The sequence below is a fragment of the Bombina bombina genome, chromosome 5, assembly GCF_027579735.1.
Source record: "Bombina bombina isolate aBomBom1 chromosome 5, aBomBom1.pri, whole genome shotgun sequence".
NCBI lineage: Eukaryota > Metazoa > Chordata > Amphibia > Anura > Bombinatoridae > Bombina > Bombina bombina.
Window position 1 is genome coordinate 500,610,476 of NC_069503.1, and position 16,212 is coordinate 500,626,687.

General features: G+C 41.1%; 1 long non-coding RNA gene across 1 annotated transcript in view; it reads right to left on the bottom strand.

The window, feature by feature from the left end:
• Positions 1 to 10,350: 10,350 nt before the first annotated feature.
• The window catches only part of LOC128659396 (uncharacterized), a 28,252-nt gene continuing 22,390 nt past the window's right edge, over positions 10,351 to 16,212 (bottom strand). Inside the window, exon 4 of the long non-coding RNA XR_008402359.1 lies at positions 10,351 to 10,455. This is a non-coding gene — a long non-coding RNA (uncharacterized LOC128659396). The remainder of the gene's footprint in view (positions 10,456 to 16,212) is intronic.

Genomic DNA, 16,212 nt, shown 5'->3' on the forward strand with positions numbered 1-16,212 from the left:
ACATATCATATACAGAATAAACATACTAAATATAATGATACAGAACATACTAGATATACATAATACATAACATATTATACAGAATAAAGATACTAAATATACATAATAAATTATAAAAATATTGTACAATAAATAACCAAACAAACAAATTGCAATCTGATTATCTTCCCATGATCAGACAGTGAGAGCAGTCTGCACTCTACACTTACTGTACATGAACACTTCAGCAGACACAGAATTTAAATGTGTGCATGGTTACCATACTACACATAATAAACACAAAAACTATGCATAACAACAATATACATAATTATTCACAAAAATATTGCATAAACACTGTTAAAAAAAGCCAATACTTAAATATTTTTTCTTTCCATGATCACAGGCAGTAAGAACAGTCTGCTCCTGCGTTCTGTGAACACTTCAGCATGTGCAGAATGCTACGTGTACTTTAAACTTACCAAAGTGGCGTTCTGATCATGTCTGAGGATTGACGAATCTGGTTGAATCCGTGGTATGCTTGAATGGTGTAGGCACAAACAAATGTAAAACTCACCAACACGATCGCTTTACGTAACTACCCCAACAAAGTCTCATCTTGTGGAGCAGAATGACGTAGCAGATCTTGAGCAGCAGATGTGTCCTTTTCATGCAGCAAACAGTAGCTTGACAGGATAACCTCGAGCAAATGTTCATGGGAGATGTACAGGAGACAAAGAAAAAAAAATGAGAAAGGCAACAGTAGCTCCAGTCTGTCCTTACCAACTTGCGGCCTGGATGTGAGCTTTTTGTCAACATTCTACACCTCATCTCAGCTGCCAGTAGTGATTGCACAGACGCAGTTATTCAGCAGACACAGTTGAAGAGCGCTCTTTGTACTTTAAGGCCTCTCTCGTCACATTGCTAGATCTGTTGAGAGGAAACAAATTCAGTTCTTGCACAGCAATACCTAAGTAGCTATAAAAAGTAATATGTTTTCCTTCATGTAATTAGCAAGAGTCCATGAGCTAGTGACGTATGGGATATACATTCCTACCAGGAGGGGCAAAGTTTCCCAAACCTCAGAAATGCCTATAAATATACCGCTCACCACACCCACAATTCAGTTTTTGGAAGTGGTGAAGTAAGTTTGTGCTAGATTTCTACGTTGATATGCGCTTCTCAGCAGGCTGAAGCCCGGTTTTCTTCTCAGAATGGAGTGAATGTCAGAGGGATGTGAAGAGAGTACTGCCTATTTGAATACCATGGTCTTCCTCTAGGGGATCTATTTCATAGGTTCTCTGTTATCGGTTGTAGAGATTTCTTCTCCTACCTCCCTTTTCAGATCGACAATATACTCTTATATACCATTACCTCTACTGATTCTCGTTTCAGTACTGGTTTGGCTATCTACTATATGTAGATGAGTGTCTTAGGGTAAGTAAGTCTTATTTCTATTTATGACACTCAAAGCTATGGTTGGGCACTTTATATGTAAAGTTCTAAATATATGTGTTTAAACTTATATTTGCCATGATTCTGGATAATCAGTATTCCTTCATTCAGACTGTCAGTTTCATTTTTTGGGGAAAATGCATATAAATTTATATTTTTTTCTTACCTTAAAATTTTCAATCTTCAACATCTAATGTTCAGGATGTTCCTGTTAATGTTAAAGAATTTGTTTCTAATTCTATTGAGAAGGCTCTGTCTGTTATTCCTCCTTCTAGTAAACGTAAGAGGTCTTTTAAAACTTCACATATTTCAGATGAATTTTTAAATGACCGCCATCATTCTGACTTATCTATTTCTGATGAGGATCTATCTGGTTCAGAAGATTCTACCTCAGATATTGACACTGATAAATCTTCATATTTGTTTAAGATGGAGTTTATTCGTTCTTTACTTAAAGAAGTGTTGATTGCATTAGATATGGAGGAGTCTATTCCTCTTGATATTAAAACTACTAAGCGTTTAAATTCAGTTTTTAAACCTCCCGTAGTTATTTCAGAAGTTTTTCCAGTTCCTGATGCTATTTCAGAAGTAATTTCTAGGGAATGGAATAGTCTGGGTACTTCATTTACTCCTTCTCCAAGGTTTAAGAAATTGTACCCTTTGCCATCTGATAGATTAGAGTTTTGGGAGAAAATCCCCAAAGTTGATGGGGCTCTCTCTACTCTTGCTAAATGTACTACTATTCCTACGGCAGATAGTACTTTGTTTAAAGATCCTTTAGATAGGAAGCTTGAATCCTTTCTAAGGAAGGCTCATTTATGTTCAGGTAATCTTCTTAGACCTGCTATTTCTTTGGCTGATGTTGCTGCAGCTTCAACTTTCTGGTTGGAGGCTTTAGCGCAACAAGTGTCAGACCATAAAGCTTAGAGCATTGTTAAACACCTTCAACATGCTAATAACTTTGTGTGTGATGCCATTTTCGATATTAGAATTGATGTCAGGTATAGGTCTTTAGCTATTTTAGCCAGAAGAGCTTTATGGCTTAAGTCTTGGAATGCAGATATGACTTCTAAGTCAACTTTGCTTTCTCTTTCTTTCCAAGGTAATAAATTGTTTGGTTCTCAGTTAGACTCAATAATTTCAACTGTTACTGTGGGGGGGGGGGGGGGGGGGAGGGAGCCTTTTTACCTCAGGATAAAAAAAATATAAAAAGGTAAATATAGGGCTGCTAATCGTTTTTGTTCCTTTCGTCAGAATAAGGAACAAAAGCCTGACCCTTCCTCTAAAGGAACAGTTTCCGTTTGGAAACCTTCACCAGTCGGGAATAAATCCAAGCCTTTTAGAAAGTCAAAACCAGCTCCCAAATCCGCATGAAGGTGTGGCCCTCATTCCAGCACAGCTGGTAGGGGGCAGGTTACGATTTTTCAAAGATGTTTGGATCAATTCGATTCAAAGTCTTTGGATTCATAACATTGTTTCACAAGGGTACAGAATAGGTTTCAAGGTAAGACCGCCTGTGAGAAGATTCTTTATTTCAGGCATTCCAGTAAACCCAGTAAAGGCTCAAGCATTTCTGAAATGTGTTTCAGATCTGGAGTCAGCTGGGGTAATTGTGCCAGTTCCAGTTCTGGAACAGGGCCTGGGGTTTTATTCAAATCTGTTCATTGTTCCAAAGAAAGAGAATTCTTTCAGACCAGTTCTGGATCTAAAAATATTGAATCATTATGTAAGGATACCAACATTCAAGATGGTGACTATAAGGACTATTCTGCCTTTTGTTCAGCAAGGGCATTATATGTCCACAATAGACTTACAGGATGCATATCTTCATATTCCAATTCATCCGGATCACTATCAGTTCCTGAGATTCTCTTTTCTAGACAAGTATTACCATTTTTTTGCTCTTCTTTTTAGCCTAGCAACAGCTCCAAGGATCTTTTCAAGGTTCTCGGTGCCCTTCTTTCTGTAATCAGGGTATTGCGGTATTTCCTTATTTGGACGATATCTTGGTACTTGCTCAGTCTTTACATTCTGCAGAATCTCACATGAATCAACTTGTGTTGTTTCTTCAAAGACATGGTTGGAGGATCAATTTACCAAAGAGTTCCTCGATTCCTCAGACAAGGGTAACCTTTTTGGGTTTCCAAATAGATTCAGTGTCCATGACTTTGTCTCTAACAGAAAAGAGACGTCTGAAATTGGTTTCAGCTTGTTGAAACCTTCAGTCTCAATCTTTCCCTTTTGCTTGTTTTCACATGAGATCTCTCCAGCTTTGTATGCTGAACCAATGGTGCAGGGATTATACAAAGATATCACAATTAATATCCTTAAATCCCAATGTTCATTCTTCTCTGAGTTGGTGGTTGGATCACCATTGTTTAGTTCAAGGGGCCTCTTTTGTTCGTCCAACCTGGACTGTGATCTCAACAGATGCAAGTCTTTCAGGTTGGGGAGCTGTATGGGGATCTCTGACAGCGCAGGGGGTTTGGGAATCTCAGGAGGCGAGATTACCAATCAACATTTTGGAACTCCGTGCGATTTTCAGAGCTCTTCAGTTCTGGCCTCTTCTGAAGAGAGAATCGTTTATTTGTTTTCAGACAGACAATGTCACAACTGTGGCATATGTCAACCATCAAGGGGGGACTCACAGTCCTCAGGTTATGAAAGAAGTATCTCGGATACTTGTATGGGCGGAATCCAGCTCCTGTCTAATTTCTGCGGTTCACATCCCAGGTATAGACAATTGGGAAGCGGATTATCTCACTCGCCAGACGTTACATCCGGGCGAATGGTCTCTTCACCCAGAGGTATTTCTTCAGATTGTTCAAATCTGGGGGCTTCCAGAAATAGATCTGATGGCCTCTCATCTAAACAAGAAACTTCCCAGGTATCTGTCCAGATCCAGGGATCCTCAGGCGGAAGCAGTGGACGCGTTGTCACTTCCTTGGAATTATCAACCTGCTTATATCTTTCCGCCTCTAGTTCTTCTTCCAAGAGTGATTTCCAAAATCCTAATGGAGCGTTCGTTTGTACTGCTGGTGGCTCCAGCATGGCCACACAGGTTTTGGTATGCGGATCTCGTTCGGATGGCAAGTTGCCAACCTTGGACACTTCCGTTAAGGCCAGATCTTCTATCTCAAGGCCCATTTTTCCATCAGGATCTCAAATCATTAAATTTGAAGGTATGGAGATTGAACGCTTAATACTTAGTCATAGAGGTTGCTCTGACTCCGTGATTAATACTATGTTACAGGCTCATAAATCTATGTCTAGAAAGATCTATTACCGAGTCTGGAAGACTTCCATTTCTTGGTGTTCTTCACATAAATTCTCTTGGCATTCTTTTAGAATTCCTAGAATTTTACAATTTCTTCAAGATGGTTTGGATAAGGGTTTGTCTGCAAGTTCCTTGAAAGGACAAATCTCTGCTCTTTTTGTTCTTTTTCACAGAAAGATTGCTAATCATCCTGATATTCTTTGTTTTGTACAGGCTTTGGTTCGTATCAAGTCTGTCATTAAGTCAATCTCTCCTCCTTGGAGTCTCAATTTGAACCTATGCATTCTCTAGATATTAAATTACTTTCCTGGAAAGTTTTGTTCCTTTTGGCCATCTCTTCTGCTAGAAGAGTTTCTGAGTTATCTGCTCTCTTATGAATCTCCTTTTCTGATTTTTCATCAGGATAAGGCGGTGTTGCAGGCTTTAATTTTTAATTTAATTTTTTACCTAAAGTTGTGAATTCTAACAACTTTAGTAGAGAAATTGTTGTCCCTTCATTGTGTCCTAATCCTAAGAATTCTCTGGAGAGATCTTTACATTCTTTGGATGTAGTAAGAGCTTTGAAATATTATGTTGAAGCTACTAAAGATTTCAGAAAGACTTCTAGTCTATTTGTTATCTTTTCTGGTTCTAGGAGAGGTCAGAAGGCTTCTGCCATTTCTTTGGCGTCTTGGTTAAAGTCTTTGATTCATCATGCTTATTTAGAGTCGGGTAAATCCCCGCCTCAAAGGATTACGGCTCATTCTACTAGGTCAGTTTCTACTTCCTGGGCTTTAAGGAATGAAGCTTCTGTTGATCAGATTTGCAAAGCAGCAACTTGGTCTTCTTTGCATTTTGATGTTTTCTCTTCTTCTGAAGCAGTTTTTGGTAGAAAAGTACTTCAGGCAGCTGTTTCAGTTTGATTCTTCTGCTTATAATTTCAGTTTTTTTCATTATAAGATTACAACTTTTTGATTTGGGTTGTGGATTATTTTTTCAGTGGAATTGGCTGTTTTTATTTTATCCCTCCCTCTCTAGTGACTCTTGCGTGGAAGTTCCACATCTTGGGTATCTGCTATCCCATACATCACTAGCTCATGGACTCTTGCTAATTACATGAAAGAAAACATAATTTATTTAAGAACTTACCTGATAAATTAATTTCTTTCATATTAGCAAGAGTCCATGAGGCCCACTGTTACAGAAGCATTAGTTATTTTGTTGTGAAGAGCTTATTTCCCAGCAGCAATGCCTGAACCAGCAAGCCAGCGCCTAAGAAGGGCTCCAAGAAAACTGTAACAAGTTTCATTTCATAAAGAGTTAACTCTTTTTTTTTCAGCTTTTAGAAACTATTGTCTAATCACCTCTGGAGCCAGACTGCTAATTGATAAGATGAACTTGTAAACTTGTTATCTTAAGTACTGTAATCCTATTGTGGCCTGTCAAAGGACAGTGCTCTCTATCTAAATGTGTGATGGGGGATTTTGTGCTTCCCCCCCTCTCCCCCTGGGAGTGCCCTGTGTGCATGTAACCTTAATAAAAAGCAGGCTGGGCATCCCAGTCCTGAGTTCTTGTTTGACCCTCAATCGCAGCGTTGACTCGTTTTTGTGGGCAGAAGGGTATCCTAGCTGTACTGCAGCTAAGGGAGATTATTCTATATTTGCGAGACTCATATAGAATACTATGGAAAGCAGCTTCTCCCCTCTTTAGCAATAGGGATCCAGGCTACTAAGCGGTCCATCTCTCAGCGAGACTAAGGGTAACCGTAACACCCACCCTTTTTGTGGTGGTTATGATTTTTTTGTATAAAGCACAATTATTCCAATTCCTTATTTTTTGATGCTTTCACTCCTTTCTTATCACCCCACTTCTTGGCTATTCGTTAAACTGAATTGTGGGTGTGGTGAGGGGTGTATTTATAAGCATTTTTGAGGTTTGGGAAACTTTGTCCCTCCTGGTAGGAATGTATATCCCATACGTCACTAGCTCATGGACTCTTGCTAATATGAAAGAAATTAATTTATCAGGTAAGTTCTTACATAAATTATGTTTTTTTTTGTTATTCCTAAAAGGCAAGTACCGAGGGGGGGGGGGGGTGAAGTGTGCTGTGTGACACGATAAACAACATGCATGATAAACAACAAAATACCATGATCATCCATGTACAGAGCAACACTTTTTCCCAATATCTGTCTAAAAGGTCATGGAAAGAAAGTATTTTCTATATTTTTCTGTGGCTATTCACATCCGTTTCACAACAGTGTATATGTTAACATAGCAAAAGTGACACAGAAAGAAAGAAAAATTACAACACAAGAAAATACAGTAATGTTTAAACTTCAACATGGTTTTAAAATGTAGCTCTAGGATGCTTGACTTATAAATTAAACATTCATGATTCAGCAACAGTATATAATTATAAACAACTTTCCAATGTATTTCTATTACCAAATTTGCTTTGTTCTTTTGGTATCCTTTGTTGAAGGATAAAGTCAAGTCAGCGGAAAGGAGCCCAAGAGTGTGCACGTAAAATGCAAAGTCTGTGAAAAGAACTGAAATAAGGGGACAGGCTGCAGAGGCTTAGATACAAGGTAATCAGAGGTTAAAGGCAGGGGCGTATTATTGTCTAGGCAAACGAGGCCTGGGCCTAGTGCGGCAGATTTGGGGTAGGCGAAAAGTACGGCATTGTTCCCTACTAAACAGCGCTGGGCAAGGTTTTTTGGGGGTACTTTTTATTGAGCACCGCATTGTGTAATCAGTGGCAAGCTTACCGCTGAGCTGCCACTTCAGTTTATTGTCAGTGCTGGCCAGTCTACCCTATGCCCTGTCTCTAAAAGCTTACATCACATGCAGTACACTGAGCACTACAGCATGTGGGCTTTTACAGAGCTGGGGTGAACGTCAGCATGAGGGGGCATGTTAATCAGTCGACTCAACAGAGATGGAGAGGGATATACTACAGGGGAAGCAGTGGTGGCATGGCAATACTTACTAACCCACAGGTAAGATTGGCCACTCGATGTACTCACTAACAGTGGCAGCTGGGGTAGCACTGAAACTTGTGCAGGGAAAACAACTTTGAAGGTGGCGGTTGGGGCAGCGAGCATGTGTTCAATTTTACTTTTCTTAGATGCTTTGATTGCCGCGCACAGTAACCTGCACCTGTAACCTTCTTTGTGGAATCACAAATGTAGGAGGGCAGGGGCAGCCTAAAGTGTAAACTTCCATGTGAGGCAGCAGCAGGTCTCTGGTCCACATGAGCAGATCCCATCCCATTAGTGTTAGAGACAGATTCTAACACAGCAGGTAGATCATTTCTCTCCTTCACTTTTAGTTTTTCTATTGACAAGTTCCCTTGTAGAAGAAGAACAGACAGTAGTAGTTTTGACTTCCCCATCCAGGGACTTGCAGCCAACCAACAGCATAATTTGCTTACAGAGATGCAATAGGATTCTCTAAAGATATGTTTCTGATTAATGCAGGTGGACCTCCTTTTTAACCTTTTCACTGTGTGCCCTATTCCAATTTTGTCAGCATTACTTTGTATGTACCTGTGTGCATGTATCTGTATGTGTGTGAACCTTTATATATATGTATCTGTTTATGCATCTGTGTATGGATGTGTGTGTATGTATATCTGTTTGTGTGTGTAGCTTAGTGCATTGTACTTTTTAAAAAAAAATGTAAAATATTTTTAGTTCTACGTAGGGGCCCCACGCTGTAATTTCGCCTAGAGCCATGCAACTACTAGGGATTTTGTATTTTAATTTCACATGGTTACTTAGTACTGACTGTCTCCTATCTAATATATATATATATAGTCCCTGCATATAAAATAGTTTTTTCTCACCCTGCATATGCATTTAGGTTTAAATCAACCCACCTGAGTGAATGCAAGCCCTGGTAAAAATCTACAAGAGACATAAAAATAAGAAAAATGTTACACCCTGACCAAAAAAATATTATAGATAAAAAAAGGCCTAAAACCTGGGGGGGGGGGGGGGGGGGGTAGCAGAATTTTGAGTGCCTAGGGCAGCACAAAACCTAAATACACCACTGGTGAAAGGTATATTTAATATAACCGTGTTGGTTATGCAAAAATCGGGGAATGGGTAATAGAGGGATTATTTATCTTTTTAAACAAAAATTTTGGTGTAGACTGTCCCTTTAACAATAGTATACCACGAGAACTAAGCAAAATTGATAACAGAATTAAAATTGTAAAGTTGTTTAAAATATCATGCTCTATTCAATCCATTTAAGTTTATTCTTTTACCACTGGCTGTTATTATGATCCCATGTTCAAGCAAGTACATTGAACATTTACATTAATAAAAAGCTGCCTAGGCTCTGAGATCAGGTTAATTTTGCTTAAGAAGCTAAAACTTTTTTTTTTTTGGTTACTAAGATTAAAGTAGCTATATTGCCCCAGGACATATTTTATGCCCCTTTAAGAGACAAGATAGCTATACACTAGGACTAGCAATAGCAACTGCTTTCCCTATTCCTTTAAGGATAAAAATCTATTAAAATTAAAAGTACAGTCATACCACAAAAAAGACACTGCAAGGACGAGGGGACATTAGAGGTAAAATGACATTCATTTGTTAGAATATATCATTTTAAGACTAGTGACCCTGCAGCTACTGCTTGGGATCCCCACAACAGTGCTGGTCCCATTCAGTAGAGCTTTCTGCTTGGGACTAGCAGTGTTCTGTGGGTCTTCAGCAGGACAGCATTGTTAGTGTTAACAATTACATGCTCCATTGCTATTGTTTAGGATCTGCAAAGAGTTACACATTTAAAGTCGCACAGAGTACTACTAGTCCCAAGCAGTAGCACCAGTCGCACAACTCAGATGTTTAACTAGCGCTACCAATTGCATAGTTGCCAACAGTCCCTGATTTCCAGGGACAGTCCCTAGATTTTGTTGTATGGCCCTGTATTTTTTTTTGTCCCTGGAAATGTCCCTGAAAATCTCCTTTGCACAACATTTGTTGTTTGCATATAGATACACACACACATACACATAGATAGATGATACATAGATATAGTGTATTATTTAAATATAATGCATTCCTAATGGAATATTGTTATTATTATTGAATGGGTTCACATATTATTTGTCTTTCTACATTTGATGCTGTGTTGTAAAAATATCCATATGCCCAGAATGTGTTCCAGAGACTGGGTAGGTGTAAGAGCTTGGTGCTGTAATCTGTATAATAAACTATGGATAAGTCTAAATTATACTATTACTTTCAAATGGGTGTGTTTTGATTGCAGAACTGAGTGGGCGGAGCAGTTGAACAGTAGGTTGTCAATACTCCAGTAACCCGCCTGCTTGCTCTGCTTTAAAGTGTCCCTGGAATTTTTTTTGAAATGTTGGCAACTATGCAATTGGGACCAGCACTGCTTTGCTGGTCCGAAGAAGTACTTCTACTCTGCGTTTACCTCTTTGCAGGTTAAACACACAGTAATGCAGGGTCGCTAGTCTTAAAATGCCATGTTCTAACAAATTAGAGCATGTAATTGTTTGACTGTTATCACCAATTATACTATGATAATATATGTGCAACAAAAATGATCTACTGTTATACAAGAAACACAGCTCAAATACTATGAATTTAATGTATTTTAACAACAATTTAACTCTTACCTTTTAACAAAGGAGGCACAGAAACATTTCTTTTGACAATGAACTAGACACTGTTGTGTTGGCTGTATGTCATCTGGTGCTGTAGATCGGTTAACTTTAGCATCACCTGCAGATTAGAAAACTAAACTATTTAACGTAAGAAGAAACAGGGACATTGTGATAGATTTGCCTTGCCTATAGTTAATACTCAAGAAGAAAATCAGAGAACAATTAGAAGAAAGAACCTTTAATATGACATTAAGTCTTAAGGTCTATATTCTGGGCTGTACAATATATAAGGAGATTTATAGGTTTAAGTTGTTAGTTATATGACCAAATGCTCCAAAACTACAGCCTAACAGTCGCTCCATATCATAATTTCATAAATGCAACACAAATAAAAACAGCATTAGAAGGGAAAGAAGAGTAAGATAAACCAAGAGGTCTCCGTGGAATGGTATAAAAGCATCAGGAATTGGGTTATTAAAGACTTGGTAATTATAGGCAGTGACAGAGAATAATAAATGCAACAGAATAGAGTTTACCATGAATGTTAGCTGTGCATTTTCTGGGTTGGGCTTGCATGGGACCTATGTCATTTTTTAAGCTGTTGTGTAAAAAGGTTAATGGAAATAATATATAATTTTCATTAAAATATTGATATATTTAGGGATTATTATATCTTAACTGCATGTCCAAAGGCTTCAGAGACCATTTACAATCCATCATAGCCTTACAGCTGTACTCATGGGCACTGGGAGAAGGTGCGGACTGCTCCAAGTGTTCACAAGCACAGCTGACACCATGACAGAGAGTTCACAGCAACATCTACCAATGACCATGATGGGTTTTAACAGTACTTTAATAGGAGAAAATGCATTAGGCTATCTTTTTTTGTAATATAGACTATAATGTCAGAAACTTTACTATGAAAAATAGGGGGAAAAGGGAAAATGCCATATTAGAGGCAATAAAATTAATTTTAAAATGTCATGCTCATAGGCGTCAAGATACCATTTACAATCCACCATAGCTTTACAGCTGTATCCATGGGCACAGGGAGCAGGCGCGCACTGCTCCACATGTCCATAAAAACAGCTGCCACCATGGGCAGAGAGCTCACTGTAACATCTGCCAGTGATCATGTTGGGTCTAACAGGAGAGAAGAAAGGAAATTATGCTGTTAAGCAGCCATTGAAAATAGGAGGAAATAAAATTCCATGCTAGAGGCAGTAACTAATTTTAGACTAGTCACATGTCCAGAGGGTTCATTAAACAGTTTATGCCCCACCATAGCTTTACAGCTGTAGTCACGGGCACCAGGAGCAGGTGCGGCCTGCTCTTAGTGTCCGCAAACTACAGCTGCCACCATGTGCAGAGAGCTCACTATAACATCTGCTAGTGACCATATTGGGGCTATCTGGAGAGAATAATGGAAGTGGAGGGCCCTCTAGTGGGGCTGTAACAAAATTAAGGGATAACTGAGTTGAAGTCTAGAGGGTACAAGGTGATACAGTGTTGCAAGTGTGGGGGCGGGTGTTTCTGCTTACCTTTATAGGTCCTCGGCTGCAGTTTATCCGGCCCTCTTTTTGTTCCTGGATCCAGACTTCAAAGGAGTTTTTTCCCCGCCCGCCCCGTCCCTCGATGAAGAGGTGGCAGGCTCATAGCGGGTAAAGTTAGGGTTTACCCTGGCGTGGGTAGGTTTATGTGAACTAGCCTTTTAAGACCAGGTTTTAATTGTAGCCTTCCACCTGTTCAGGCGTGTTTTATGACTCGCTTGAGGGGGTCGCCTTCCTAGGCTGGTTGTTTTTATGCCTTCGCTGGCGGTCGGTCAGGGCCCAGAGAGCGGGCAGGGAGAGAGAAGAGTGATGCCCTAGGATGGGGGAGGCGACGCCCGCTAGGTGCTGAGTTGACCTAGGGGTTACTCCCCCCTACGAATCGTAGGACAAATAACTCTAATAGCTTACAGCTCTATCTGCCAATTGGGTGCGTGCAATCCGCGCCGTGCTGCAAACACTGTGTAGGACCCTGGCTGTCTGTCAGTAGGGGTTAGAATAGCTAATTCATTGCCGCCATCAATTTTTGCTAAGAACTTTATACAGTTCTTTGTGTTATTATGAGTAAGTTGCCTAAGTTGGCATATTTAAATAGCCTAATCTAAAAGGTTTATTTATAATAAACGTGACCGGTCTTTAGTCCAAAACCTGTTGTTGTGTGTTTATTGGTTTATCATTTCTAGGGTACGTAAGATGAATAAGGAAGTTTATCTCTTAAGTAAATTATGCTGTTAAGCAGCCTTTGAAAATATAGGGAAATAAAATGCCATGCTAGAGGCAGTAATGAATTATTTTAGACTATAAATGTCCAGAGGCTTCAGAAACAGTTTATGCCCCACCATAGCTTTACAGCTGTAGTCACGGGCACCAGGAGCAGGTGCGGCCTGCTCTTAGTGTCCGCAAACTACAGTTGCCACCATGTGCAGAGAGCTCACTATAACATCTGCCAGTGACCATATTGGGGCTATATGAAGAGAAAAAAGTAAATTATGCTGTTAAGCAGCCTTCGGAAATATAGAGAAATAAAATGCCATGCTAGAGGCAGTAATTAATTTTAGACTAGTTACACGTCCAAAGGCTTCAGAAACAGTTTGCGCCGCACCATAGCTTTACAGCTGTAGTCACGGGCACCAGGAGCAGGTGTGGACTGCTCTTAATGTCCGCAAACTACAGCTGCCACCATGTGCAGAGAGCTCACCGTAACATCTGCCAGTAACCATGTTGGGACTATCAGGAGGGAAGAAAGTAAATTATGCTTAAAGGGACACTGTACCCAAAAAATTTCTTTCGTGATTCAGATTGAGCATGAAATTTTAAGCAACCTTCTAATCTACTCCTATTATCAAATTTTCTTCATTCTCTTGGTATCTTTATTTGAAATGCAAGAATGTAAGTTTAGATGCCGGCCCATTTTTGGGTTGTCCTTGCTGATTGGTGGATAAATTAATCCACCAATAAAAAAAGTGCTGTCCAGAGTACTGAAACCAAAAAAAAAAAAAAAGCTTAGATGCCTTCTTTTTCAAATAATGATAGCAAGAGAACGAAGAAAAATTGATAATAGGAGTAAATTAGAAAGTTGCTTAAAATTGCATGCTCTTTCTGAATTACAAAATAAAAAATTTGGGTTCAGTGTCCCTTTAAGGGATTAAATGCCTATCAGTTGTTACCAGAAAAGAGGAACTTAACATAACTTTAACCTTTAAATAACGTAACTTTAAGGAATAAATAAGACACAGAAACTGATTGTGGGAAAAAATTTTGACCTTCACTAGCCAAAACATTTATTAACTGAATAACTTCTGAAACAGGACAGGCAAGATGGCGGCAAGAACTTCTAACTAAACGGCCTGTTACGGTTACCCTTAGTCTCGCTGAGAGATGGACCGCTTAGTAGCCTGGATTCCTATTGCTGAAGAGGGGAGAAACTGCTTTCCATAGTATTCTATATGAGTCTCGCAAATGTAGAATAATCCCCCTTAGCTGTAGTACAGCTAGGATACCCTTCTGCCCACAAAAACGAGTCAACGCTGCGATTGAGGGACAACCAAGAACCGAGGACTGGGATGCCCAGCCTGCTTTTTATTTAGGTTACATGCACACAGGGCACTCCCAGGGGGGGAAGCATAAAATCCCCCATCACACATTTAGACAAAGCCCTTGGACAGGCCACCGCAGATAACAAGTACACACAAGAAAAACAATTGAGTCCTTCTTATCACCTAGCAGTGAATGCTTATCACAAACTTAATTACAGTACACAATATGCTAGGAAACCTGCCTCAGAAAATAGTTTTCTCAAAACTGAACAGAGTTAACCCTTTATGAAATGATACTTGTTACAGTTTTCTTGGAGCCCCTTCTTAGGCGCTGGCTTGGCTGGTTCAGGCATTGCTGCTGGGAAATAAGTTTCTTCACAACAAAATAACTAATGCTTCTGTAACAGTGCTCCCTTTCTGTGGAACACTCTGGCAGACACGGTCTGACCCCTTTTCGGGGCAGACTAAGGCTGTCCAGACCGCTGGTTATGCGGGGCTGAGGTCGGTTTGTCTGGACAACCCGTCGGCGTTGCCATTCTGTTTCCCAGGTCTGTAAGTAATGGTGAAATTGAAGGGTTGCAACGATAAACTCCAACGTAATAGCCTGCCATTATCTCCAGAGACCCGGTTCAGCCACACCAACGGGTTATGGTCGGTGACCAGAGTGAACTCCTGCCCATATAAATAGGGAGTCAATTTCTTTAATGCCCACACCAAAGCCAAACACTCCTTTTCGACCGCTGCATAGCTGACTTCGCGGGGCAGGAGCTTCCGGCTGATGTAGGCAACTGGATGCTCCCCTCCATCTTCGCCTACTTGGCTGAGGACGGCTCCCAGCCCGAACATGGAAGCATCTGTGTGGACGATAAAACGTTTGTTAAGGGCTGGAGCCGCCAAGACAGGAGCGTTAATTAGAGCATTTTTGAGAGCCTGGAAAGCCGTTTCACAGTGGGGAGACCACAGGACCTGTCGAGGTAAGTTCTTCTTGGTCAAGTCAGTCAGGGGTTTGGCAAGTGTGCTGTAGTCTGGTACGAACCGTCTATAGTACCCTGCCGTGCCCAGGAAGGCTAGGACCTGAGTCTTAGTGATGGGGGTGGGCCAATTGGCGACAGCTTCTATCTTGGCCGGCTCTGGTCGCTGCTTTCCACACCCCACCCGGTGACCCAGGTACTGTACCTCGGCCATCCCAAAGTGGCATTTTTCTGGCTTCAGAGTCAGGCCAGCAGCCCGGATCTGATCCAGAACCATTCCTATGTGAGCTAAGTGGTCCTCCCATGACTCACTGTGGATCGCTATGTCGTCCAGGTAGGCGCAAGCAAAACTCTGGAAGCCATCCAGGAGCCTATCCACCAAGCGCTGGAATGTAGCTGGGGCATTCTTCATCCCAAACGGCATTACCCTAAACTGATATAAGCCGAATGGGGTGACGAATGCCGACTTGGGGATAGCCTCCGGGGCCAGGGGAATCTGCCAGTAACCTTTGCAGAGGTCAATAGTGGTCAGGTAATTTCCCCTGGCTATACGATCGAGTAGCTCGTCTACCCTGGGCATAGGGTAAGCGTCCGTCACGGTCTTTTCATTGAGCCTCCGATAGTCTACGCAGAACCGGGTGGTCCCATCTTTCTTGGGCACCAAGACAACTGGGGAGGCCCAGGGACTATCGGAGGGCTCAATTACCCCGAGTTGGAGCATCTCATCGATCTCCTTCTTCATTCCTATCCTAACTGCTTCGGGGATTCGGTACGGAGCCTGGCGCAAGGGAGCTTGTCCCGGAGTATCTACCTGGTGGGTGGTTAAAGTAGTGTACCCTGGCTTCGGGGAGAAGGTGAGGTGTTTGGACTGTAGGAGTTGGTTGAGCTGCTCCCTTTCAGTGGGGCTAAGTCGGTCTCCTATCTGAACCTGAGCCACTATACCTGTGGGGAGACTCTTTTCTAATAGGTCTGGAATGGGTAGACTGTCGGGGCCTTCCTGAGGGGAACAACATACGGCCGTCACGTTCTCTGGTCGCTCAAAATATTCCTTGAGCATGTTTACATGGAATGTCTTTCTAAGATTGTTGTCGTGGCAGCTAGCTATCACATAAGTGGTGTCTCCCCTTTTCTCTACGATCTGGTAGGGGCCCTGCCAGGACGCCTGCAATTTGTCTGTCTTCACCGGCTTAAGTACTAACACCTTTTGTCCTATGGTAAAGATTCTCTTTCGGGCCCCCCGATCGTACCATACTTTCTGTCTTCTCTGGGCCGACTGGAGATTAGCCCGCACGGATTTGGCTAATTGCTCCATTCGGTCCCT